Source organism: Mirounga leonina, unplaced genomic scaffold, assembly GCF_011800145.1.
Source record: "Mirounga leonina isolate KUSES-001 unplaced genomic scaffold, KU_Mleo_1.0 Mir_84, whole genome shotgun sequence".
Classification (NCBI taxonomy): domain Eukaryota; kingdom Metazoa; phylum Chordata; class Mammalia; order Carnivora; family Phocidae; genus Mirounga; species Mirounga leonina.
In genome coordinates this window covers 33,718-45,258 of record NW_023270827.1, presented here as the reverse complement: position 1 = coordinate 45,258, position 11,541 = coordinate 33,718, and the positions used below count along the sequence as shown (strand labels likewise).

At 36.5% G+C, this 11,541-nt stretch overlaps 1 pseudogene; it reads left to right on the top strand.

Annotated features, from left to right (window-relative positions):
- The window catches only part of LOC118002888, a 20,651-nt pseudogene extending 11,370 nt beyond the window's left edge, over positions 1-9,281 (top strand).
- The last annotated feature ends 2,260 nt before the right edge of the window (positions 9,282-11,541 follow it).

The window sequence follows — 11,541 nt, the reverse complement described above, 5'->3', positions numbered from 1 at the left end:
GAAGGAAGGAAGGAAGGAAGGAAGGAAGGAAGGAAGGAAGGAAGGAATCCTGCAATGTATGACAACTTGGATGAACCTTGAGGACGTTATGCTAAGTGAAATAAGCCAGTCACAGAAGACAAATATTCTTTGATTTGATTGGATCATGTAAGCATGATTCTACTTATGTAAGGCATCTAAAATAGTCAAACTCATAGAAGTAGGAAATTGAATGGTGGTTTTCAGGAACTAGGGGGAGGGGAAAATGGGAAACTGCTAATCAACAAGTATTAAGTTTTAGTCATGCAAGATGAATAAATTCTACAGTTCTGTGCTTATAATTTACAGGCTGTATTATACACTTAAAAATCTGTTTAAGAGGGGGGCGTCTGGGTGGCTCAGTTGTTAAGCGTCTGCCTTCGTCTTGGGTCATGATCCCGGGGTCCTGGGATCAAGCCCTGCATCGGGCTCCCTGCTCAGTGGGAAGCCTGCTTCTCCCTCTCCCACTCCCCCTGCTGGTGTTTCTTCTCTCACTCTGTCTCTGTCAAATAAATGAATAAAAGTTTTTAAAAGGGGCACCTGGGTGGCTCAGTCTTTAGGCGTCTGCCTTCGGCTCGGGTCATGATCCCGGGGTCCTGGGATCGAGCCCTGCATCGAGCTCCCTGTTCCATGGGAGGCCTGCTTCTCCCTCTCCCACTCCCCCTGCTTGTGTTCCCTGTCTTGCTGTGTCTCTCTCTGCCAAATAAATAAATAAAATCTTTAAAAAAAAAATCTTAAAAAAAAATCTGTTTAAGAGGATAAGGTCTTATGTTAAGTGTTCCTATCTCAATAAAATTATAAATAACTTGCTTCTAATCTCAAAAAGCATTTAAATTTAAGAATGAGTAAAAAAGAAAGATAGTTACCACAATTATTTAAAGAAAACTTGAAATATTGTAGGTATTTTACTGATTACCTGTCCCTTAACTATAATGAAACAATTAGACAAGTGTGCCTTGATCTATTTATTTTTCCTTTTTGGTTTTTGTAGAAACTGATGGAATCTTTGAACATCTGCTACAGGAAGATAATGAAACTAGTGATTTGGGACAGTAGAAGAACCCACGGGAGGAAGTTTCACATTTGGTGAGGCAAATATAATTTTTACAGGGCTTACTGCTTTTGAAAGCTCTTGAAAATTTGCTCAGTGGTTTTGTGACTCCTGGAGCATATCAAACATTGAAAAGCTATCAGTGAACAGGATGAGAAATTCTCTTCCAAATGCAGTTAGAGGCACTGGAAAAACTAGCAATTCTAAACCTACTGCAAAATCAAAATTGCTCAAAAGAACTACCATCCCAAGATGTTTGTTTCTCCTGTCAGTCAACCAAGATGAATGGTAAATTCAAAAAGTCTTACTATTGTTGCTTTGTCCATCCATCTGTTCCTCTGTCTGTTGTTCATTTATCCATCCAGTGTCTATTGTGTGCATGATGGAATGCTAGGTGGTATACTAGAGTATTCTAGATACTATAGAGCACCAGCATGCTCACAAATTTCCTTTGACTTTAGACTAAGTTCTTGATGCTTTTTCAATAAAATATGCCACAGAGAATGTAATAACTAAACATAATCCTTCCAAAGCAGAGCAGAATATGTATGAATTATTAAGTCTTGGCTGTGTCTGAAGTTTTAGGGCAAAATGTTATAAATCATTTTGTTTTAATGCAAGTAATGCATTAATCTATTTAATTTGTTAAAAATTCAAATATTCCTGACAAAGCAAAAGTGCTGTTTCCCAGCCCAGGTGTTGGTGTGTATCCTTGCAGATGGAAATATACACATTTCCATAGTTTTTATGTCAGACTGTTGTGTATTTTTCTGCATCCCTCTTTTTGCACTTAATACATCTAGGAGATCATTCCTTCATCATTGCAGTCTCTGTGGTTATTAGAGAATGTACTTTTATCATTGGTTTAGTCCTATTCATGTATCAGGCAGAAAGAGAAACTATGATACTCATCTTGACTAATAGTGAATGTTGTAAGGCAACTGTAGAGGGATTGACAATTTTCTGGTGGTTTTCATTCTCAATTTCTGTCCTTCTACTGAAGAGTTGAAAAATAAACATAGACAAAAATGTAAACATTGTTGCCTGCATAAGAAGGTTAAAATTGCAGTTCTCCTGATAGAGTTGTCATTGGGGAAGATGTCCTCTGAACTTTATAGTGACTGACAAATTGACTTAGGACAGGCAATACATATCTTCTGGCTCTAAATTCTAAGGTGATTGATAAGGGATATATCGTATTCTCTCTCTCTCTCTCTCTCTGGGATAATGAGTTTCATGGTTGATTAGCTTTGTGGCTGAGAAGTTAAGCTCTTACATGTTAGAACAAATGCCTCAGTAAAATCATTTGAAATCCGGCAATGCTGAATGCAAAGTTATTTTAATAGTTTTCTCCTCTTTGCAGGATGATTAATCCTATTACGATTTCACCAATATATTTTATATTGAAAGCTTAATCATTTTCTAATAAATTACAAAGAATGGAAGAAGCTGGCTGGTCTATTTCCTTCTGTTGTGCTAGTTCTCTTGCCTCCTTTGCACTCTGGTGAAAGATGTTGATGTATAATTTCCGTAGATGCCATGATCAATAATGTCATTATAAATGGGTTATTCTAGCTGGGCATCCAGAACCACAGGAAAAAGAATACAATTTCATTCACAAAGAAGACTGAACCAACTTTGACTTCTGCATCAAGTGCTTGGAGTTGGTTAACTCTGCCAGTTGTGTTCAGTCCTGGGTAGAATGCGGTCTCATTCTGCAACTGTACTACCAAATCCTAGCTTCTCAATGTTAGCCAGACCTGCCTTCTATCCCCAGGGGCCTGAGTCTCCTCCCAAAGCCCAGGGGAGTGTAAACAAATCCCTGTGTCTCAGGGTTACATGAAAAGCCAAGTCATCATCCAACACAATAAAATAAGCTGGTGAAGGAAAGAACCAATCAAACCTCTTTGATTCTAAGACTTAGGGAAAGCTCTTAGAAAACCTCATAGCCTGCCCATCAGAGGAGAAAAAAGGCTCCAATTAAATGGGAAGAGTACTCATTTTTAGTACTCTAAAATGTTAAGATTTTTAAAATACAGTGCTTAACATTCTGTAGAGCTACAACAAAGAATATGCTAACCTTAGTATTTACATGCCAAGCCTGCCAAGCCATTTCATAATGTACCTTTAAAATTTTTCAAGCTTTCTTACAAAAGACATTGCCTCCCTCCCCTGCTGATGTCCGGCATGTTCCCAGGCATGTGAATTGTATAATTTTGAAGTTCCAATAAGGCTGGTAGCTTGAAGGTAAAGCTCCTGCCAATACTACACGATGCTCGGAACTGTTACTGCTGAATGGCTTATTTTCTATCATGATATTTTCTCTGTATGACTTAGCCTGAATAGACCACTTTTTTGTCAGGCTGGTTTCATGTACATTGTCTATGTTCTGGAAAGTGGAATTAACGGCCTGTTGGTTCCATTTCTATTATCCCTACCTATACAAAAGGATGTCCCTCTTTAATAAACCATCATGTTCTTACATTCCTTCCATTATAACCTATTACTGGTAGTTTAATTAAGCTGTTGATTCTGGTATTTAATAAATTAATTTCTATTTTTTACATGGCTGTAGAAATTCTTTGTTATTACCCTAATTATATGTTGGCATTAGAATCTTTCCAAAACTTTATAGATAACATAACCAGAGCACTGTCCACTAGAGTGAAATAATATTAGCAGAAACTCAAAGATTAAAAAAAAAAAGATAGAAGGTTTTAAGAATAGCTTAGGACTGTAGTAAAAAAATACAAGTACCATAATTAGAAAGATAAAACTTTAGAGCTAAAACAGGGACCTTATGAAACTAACTAGTTGACCCCTCATTTTATACATTAAGAAACATGAGGTGCAGAGAAATGAGAAGTCTGTCCCAAATCACGTAACTGAATCAGTAGTAGAGGGGACCAAATGTGTCATTTGATTCAGAGATCTTCCAGTTTTACATGTGGAATCTGGAATGCACCATTTTAAAACTCATCTGTGAGGCAAACATAGCACATTTTAAAATATTTTTCTAAATTTTTGAGTCTATGGGTAATGTGTCCTAAATATATAATTGTAATATAAGATTAAAATAGCACTCAAAGATCTATTTATGTCGATTGCATAAATGATACACTTTAAAAAACATTTATGAATATGTATTACCATTATTAATGATGTCTTAGATCTCTAATGAGTATTTGTGTGTGTGTGTGTGTGTGTGTGTGTGTGTGTGTGTGTGGTTGTAAGTACACAAATGCCTTTGTGAGAAAGAGGAGCAAATGAATTCAGGTACAATCAGAATCTCTGAAACTCTTTTGTCTATTTCTGGCATCCACTTTGACCAGAATAGCTTTTTGAAGTTTAGAAGTGTTTGCTGTCTTTTTCTAGTTGGTGATTATATATTCAATGACAATTTATTATTTTTTTTATTTTTATTTTTTTAAGTTTTTTTTTTTTTTTTTTTATTTGAGACAGAGAGAATGAGAGAGAGAGAGCACATGAGAGGGGGGAGGGTCAGAGGCAGAAGCAGGCTCCCTGCCGAGCAGGGAGCCCGATGCGGGACTCGATCCAGGGACTCCAGGATCATGACCTGAGCCGAAGGCAGTCACTTAACCAACTGAGCCACCCAGGCGCCCTATTCAATGACAATTTAAAGCGAAGTAGGAATGTGGGGCAGGTTAACTTATTTGTCCTATCATCTTTCCACCTATAGATCTGGTTGGGTTTGGGAGAGCAATAAATAGCACCTCTTTGCCCTTGCAGGTTCTGAACAAAATAAATAGAAGAGCCAGCTGAGAGAGAAAAAGTGTCACACAGCTCTATGCCCATGGAAGGGAACATAAAGCATTGGGAAAAGTGTCCCCACTTCTCCACTTAGTGACCTCCTACTATGGCCCAGGCATTATGCAAGGCACTGAATATACAATAATAAGTAAAACATAGTCCTTGCCCTTTAAGAGCTCCTAGATAAGTGGTTGAATTACATTTATAACAAAGATTTATGGTATAATATATTAACTGCTGTCATAGAGATATGCCAGAAATCTAGGACCATAAAGTCTAGAATGTTGAACTGTGCCTGGAAATGATATGGTGTATGCTGGGGAATAGGTCATGTCTTTTGAGATGTTCAGCTTTATGTTTGTGTCTTCAAAATGCTAGAGCTTTTTGATGCTGGGGAGGGTATTATTTATGCTTATTTCATTTTGGAAATGTTGTTGTTAGCAAATAGAAGGTGCGTAACACATATTGAATGACTAATAGTATGAGTTCAAACCAATTTCTCAGTAGCAACAAGGAAAGAATAGTCTCAGTTTAGTATTCGGAACAAAAACACCTATTAGTCTAACAATTGATTCAACCAATTCTTTTTAGTTAGATTTTCGTTTGCTCATTGGAGTTGCTGAAACTAGACATTAATTTTAACACCCTTTAAGTACCCTAATCCTAAAATATTATGTACTATATTTTTAAACTTTTTTTGCATTTAAATTATAAGTTATTAGGTCTCAAAATTAATATTTTTAGTATTCTGTTCACACTGTGATGCCTGGCATGTTGTATGCAACTAATATATTTTGGTAATAACCCCAAGTTTAATCAACCAGAAAGAAACCCATTGGAATCAGAAACCTGTACCGTATTTGAAGTGAGAAGGAGGAGAGCTTCCCTTGGGATCCTGGATTGAAATTTTGACACCAGGTGCCTTTTCCTAGGTTGCCCACTGTTTGTTGTGACTTTGGGAAATAAAGAAAGGGTGAGATGGCCTATTGGACGGGTTGTCGGGCAGTTCTTTCTGAGGGTCCTATGGTTGTGAGTTTGTGAGTTTGTGGTTGTGAGTTTCCTAGACCTTTAGCGGTTATCACAGCGTCATTGACTGTTGCCAGTGTCCAAAGCACTGAATCTGGGTTAAGAAGTGACATTTGGCTATTATGTTATTCTTTAAAAGTTAATTTAATTTTCTGTGTAGTTAAAATACCATATATTTCCAACCAAACAGTTTTCTGCTACTATAATCTTTGTAATAATTGTATTTTCAACTACATAAATAAATAGGCTGTAATGGGCTAGCCTAGGAACCTAACCACTGGTTATAATATTGTTTCCATGGAAATACAGATTTTTGAGTTCCACACAAAATAGCTTAATAAATGAACTTTTGGAATACAACCTTTTTGTAGGTTAAGGATTTCCTATGTTTGCATTTTCATTATTTCTTTTTTACTTTCTTTCCTATTACCTCTCTCCAATCCTGAGGTCTAAATGGTGATAGAGTGTGATTATAAACACACTGCCTAGCTGCCCTTCTTTTCAGGTAGCAGCCACTAAAATAGCATGATAGACTATAATAGGAAACAGAGATGATAATCGCTACACATTTCCTACTTTTCAGCAATGATAGAAAAATAATTGAAGCGATATTTGTGAATACTAGGAAGAAATATGCTATATAGAAATCTGAATGTCATTATTCTCCCACATGCTGTATGAAGAAGAAAAATGTAAACATCATTATTGTTCATCTTACTCCTTTTATGCCAGCCTGAGTGACCTTTCAGAGTCCTTTATTCTGAACAATCTAATGGGCATTTCTCAAATACCTATGGATGGTTCGCTCCTATAATGCCACTGCTTTCACTCATGAAATGTGTATAGTATCACTAACCAACCCCCCAATATGATTTTTATTTGTAAACTTAACAGGATGAAAAAAATTAGTTTCAGCTCCTGGGGGAAATAACTGTCAACAGTAAGCAAAATGCATTCCTGGACAAAAGCTGATGAAAGCAGGAGGTTCCCTATCCGAGATGGCTGTGTGGTGGGGAGGGGAATCCACAGAGAATGCTCCAAGAGAACTTTCTCATAAACTCCTGACATGCATACCTAGGGAATATTAGTAAATGTGAGGTATTAAACATGTTCCATCTGCCTTGTTCTTCCTCTCCAACTAGAAGCAAGAGCAAAGCTCTGGCAGAGGCTAGCAAGGAGAAAAATAAAAGCTGAAAGTTCTAATCAAAACTCTAATCAGAAAGATGACAACTGGTGAAGATTATTAAATTTTCTTTGCTCCCTTGATGAATTTAATAAAGAACTAATCAAAGATCATTAGAAGGCTTTTGTGCCTGGCTTGCATTGTAACTGGATTGCAATCTGAATTTGTGTTTTAGTGGGTTTCCGGGGTTGGATTGGACATGTAAATATATTTAAAACTATAGATGGTTAGATATTTTCTTTAGTATTTTTAGTTAATGTGCTAACCTATGAAAATGTATAAGCTATTTATTGTGCTCATCTACTCTGACAACTAAAAATATAGAGGATTTTGATTTTGATCTTTAGTAATTAGAATTTAAAAAATTTGTATCAGAGTCTAGCTCAAAAATTTCTAATGATCTTTGATTAGTTCTTTTCTTAAATTAACAGGAAAATAAAAAATGGTATCATTTAATTTCCAGGCATAAAAATATGTAAATAACTGTGTAACTACCAGAGCCACTAGAAATTTATAGAAAATTATGGTAATATCTGAAGAGGTTTCTCACTCCCCCCACCAATTCTGAACATTTGCTTAATGTTCCTTGTTTTCAAATGATCTCCCCATAGCCTTCCAACTACATTTTAAGTACTACATTTTAAGTACTGCATTTACAGTGTCTCATAAAGTATGTATTTTGATTTCTTTATTTATGACATCTGTACTCCATTCATTTCTGGTGCTTAATTTTATATACCTCAGTATCTGATTGGTCTAATGCAGTCTCCTCTTTACCCCCAATAGCACTTTAACCCAGTAACTTAGGATTCCAGCCAATTCTTATGTTCTCCTATCCCAAAAAGCCTCCTTGTTTTGTCTTAGCAGCAAAATACTTCTATGTTCATCATAAAATAATTGGCTCTCATTAATATAAAAAAAACTTAAGGTTTGCTTTGAGTATGATTATATCCTTACTTTTTTTAAGATTTTATTTATTTATTTGACAGAAGAGACACAGCAAGAGAGGGAACACAAGCAGGGGGAGTGGGAAAGGGAGAAGCAGGCTTCCCATGGAGCAAGGAGCTCAATGCGGGGCTTGATCCCAGGACCCTGGGATCATGACCTGAGCCGAAGGCAGGCGTTTAACGACTGAGCCACCCAGGTGCCCCTGATTATATCCTTATTAAAGTAGTTCTTAGGATTCTACCTTTTTGCCAGAACAGAAAAATTGTTCTGGAGTTACCAAGATAAGTAAAGGATGAGTAAGATGAGTAGGTGCTTTAAAAAATGAAATAAAAATATTAAACCCTTACAGTGGCCCCTTTTATTTGATTCTACAGATAAAGTTTGATGAATTGTCTGCTTCCTCTTTAAAGCAAAATTAGGTATTTAAAAGGGATAACTCGGGCGCCTGGGTGGCTCAGTTGGTTAAGCGACTGCCTTCGGCTCAGGTCATGATCCTGGAGTCCCGGGATCGAGTCCTGCATCGGGGCTCCCTGCTCAGCAGGGAGTCTGCTTCTCCCTTTGACCCTCCCCTCTCTCATGCTCTATCTCATTCTCTCTCTCAAGTAAATAAATAAAATCTTAAAATAAATAAATAAATAAATAAATAAATAGATAAATAAATAAATAAATAAATAAATAAAAGGGATAACTCTAAGTACACGTTAGAGGATAATCTGTTTCTGTACTAGTTCCTTTTTTTTTTTTGAGTTAAAATAACTCCTATTTCAAGGTTATAGAAGAATTTTCAAAAATATAAAACAAAAAATGTGAAACTCTGCACACATTAGACAAGTCACTCTTTTACTAAGTATTTGTGGAATTATAATCCTCTCCTGTCAGCCAAAGGAAGTAGATGGGTACTATGAAAGTAGACTCTGAACTCTTTATATTCAATGTTAAGTTAAATTAAGTGGTAAATTCCCAGACAAGATTGGAAAAGAATACCTTAATCTTAAAAACTTCCCAGCTACTTTTCAGCATCATCCTGGTTACAAGGGCTGGATATTAAGATAGTTAATTCTTAGGTAGAGGTAATTTGAAATTACGTCTGTGGGAACTTCAGTTGCATCCTGAGCTCTGTCTTTATCATGATCCTGAGGAAATTTGTTCAATTCTTCATATTTCAGCTGCCCGTCTACTTTTGTTTACTATTTCTGTTGTTCTTTCTTTCTCTTATAGATCCAAGTTTCTCTTTGACCTGAAAGATATCCTTCAGATGGAAAGATACCCTTCAGATAGTGCCAGGTAGGCTGGAAACAAATCTTCTCAGCTTCCATTCTTCAGAAAATGTTTTTATTTAATTCTTTTTATTTTTTTTTATTTTTTAAAGATTTTTTATTTATTTATTTGAGACAGAGAGAATGAGAGAGAGAGAGCACATGAGAGGGGGGAGGGTCAGAAGGAGAAGCAGGCTCCCCGCCGAGCAGGGAGCCTGATGTGGGACTCGATCCAGGGACTCCAGGATCATGACCTGAGCCGAAGGCAGTCGCTTAACCAACTGAGCCACCCAGGCGCCCAGAAAATGTTTTTATTTAATTCTTGCTTGGGAAAGCTATTTTTGTTAGATATGAAATTCTGGGTTCCTGGGTCTTTTTTCTTTCAGCACTTTAAAGAAGTTATTTCATTGCCTCTGGCCTCCATTGTTTCTGTTGAGAAGTCTGATTATTCTTATTCTTATGCTCCTGTATAGAAAGTGCCTTCTTTTCTCTCTGACTGCTTTCAAGATTTTATCTTTATCTTTGGTTTTCAGCAGTTTGGCTATGATGCCTTTGCTCTGGTTTTCTTTGTATTTATCCTGTGTGGATTCACTGAAATTCTTGTATCTCTAAGTCAGGGTTTTTCTGACCCCTGGGAGTTTGGGGTCATTATTTCTTCATATTATTTTTGTCCTTATATTATTGTCTTCTGTTACTCAGTTACTCTCTTGCTAGGCTGACTGATACTCTCATAGGTCCGTGAGGCTTTTAAAATTTATTTTTATCTTAATTTTTTAAATAGACTTTATTTTTTAGAGCAGTTTTAGGTTCACAGCAAAACTGACCAGAAGGTACAGAGACTTCCCATATACTCTCTGCTCTCACATCATCAGCATCTCCCCACCAGAGTGGTACATTTATTACAATTGATGAACCCATATTGACACATTATTATCACCCGAAGTCCATAGTTTACATATGATTCACTCTTTTGTTATACCTTTTATGGGTTTGAACAAATTTATAAGGACATGTATCCATGGTTAAAATATCATGCAGAGTAATTTCACTGCCCCCCAGATTCTCGTGTTCTACTTATTCATCCCTCCTTCCATCCCAGTCCCTGGTAAGCACTGATCTTTTTACTGTCTTTATAGTTCTGCCTTATCCAGAATGTCATATAGTTGGAATCATACAGTATATGTACCTTTTCAGATTAGCTTCTTTCACTTAGTAATATTCATTTAAGTTTTCTCCATGTCTTTTCATGACTTGATAGCTCATTTCTTTTTAGCATTGGATGATACTCCATTGTCTGGCTGTATCACAGTTTATTCATTCATCTACTGAAAGACATCTTGGTTCCTTCCAAGTTATGGCAATTATGAATAAAGCTGTTATAAACATCAATGTGCAGCTTTGTTGAAAACATGTTTTCAACTCCTTTGGATAAATACCAACAAGCACAACTGCTGGATCATATGATAAGAGTCTCTCTCTTTCTTTCTTTCGAGAGCGCATGCATGCACCCACGTGTGGGCAGGGGAGATGGAGAATCTTAAGCAGGCTCCATGTCCAGTGTAGAGCCCAGGGCGGGGCTCAGTCTCATGACCCTGTGATCATGACCTGAGCCAAAATCAAGAGTCGGAAACTTCACTGACTGAGTCACCCAGGCATTCCCAGGAATGTGTTTCATATTGTAAGAAACTGCCAAACTGTCTTCCAGAGTTACTGTACCATTTTTCATTCCTACCATCAATGAATAAGAATTCTTTTTGCTCCATATCCTTGTCAGCATTTGGTGTTGAGAGTGTTCTGGATTTTGGCCATTCTAATAATAGGTGTGTAGTGGTATCTCATTATTGTTTAATGTTTATTTGTCTACAGTCTTTTTTCTTTTTATTCTATGGATTAATTTCTGTTGGCTGGTAGCTAAGTTCACTGTTTGTTCTATTAACTCTGACTTGCTGTTAAGCCCATCAGTTTTTTATTTCAGTTACTGTACTTTTTAGTTCCAGAATTTTTGCTTGATTGATTGTATTTATAATCTCCATTTCCTGCTGGGATTTCCTGTTTGATCTCCCAACTAAGATAGAATTTTTCTTTGAATTTTAACCTTTTAACCTAATTTTCCTTTAATTGTTTATTATGTATAGTGATTTTTTATCAAATATTGGACTTCGTGGATAACAGATTCTAGTGATTCTAGGTTATGTAATCTTCCTCTGAAGAAAGTTGATTCTTTTTTAAGCAGGCAGTTCATTTATTGGCTGATCACTTTAACTTGTATGATTTGGTGTTTTGCATTG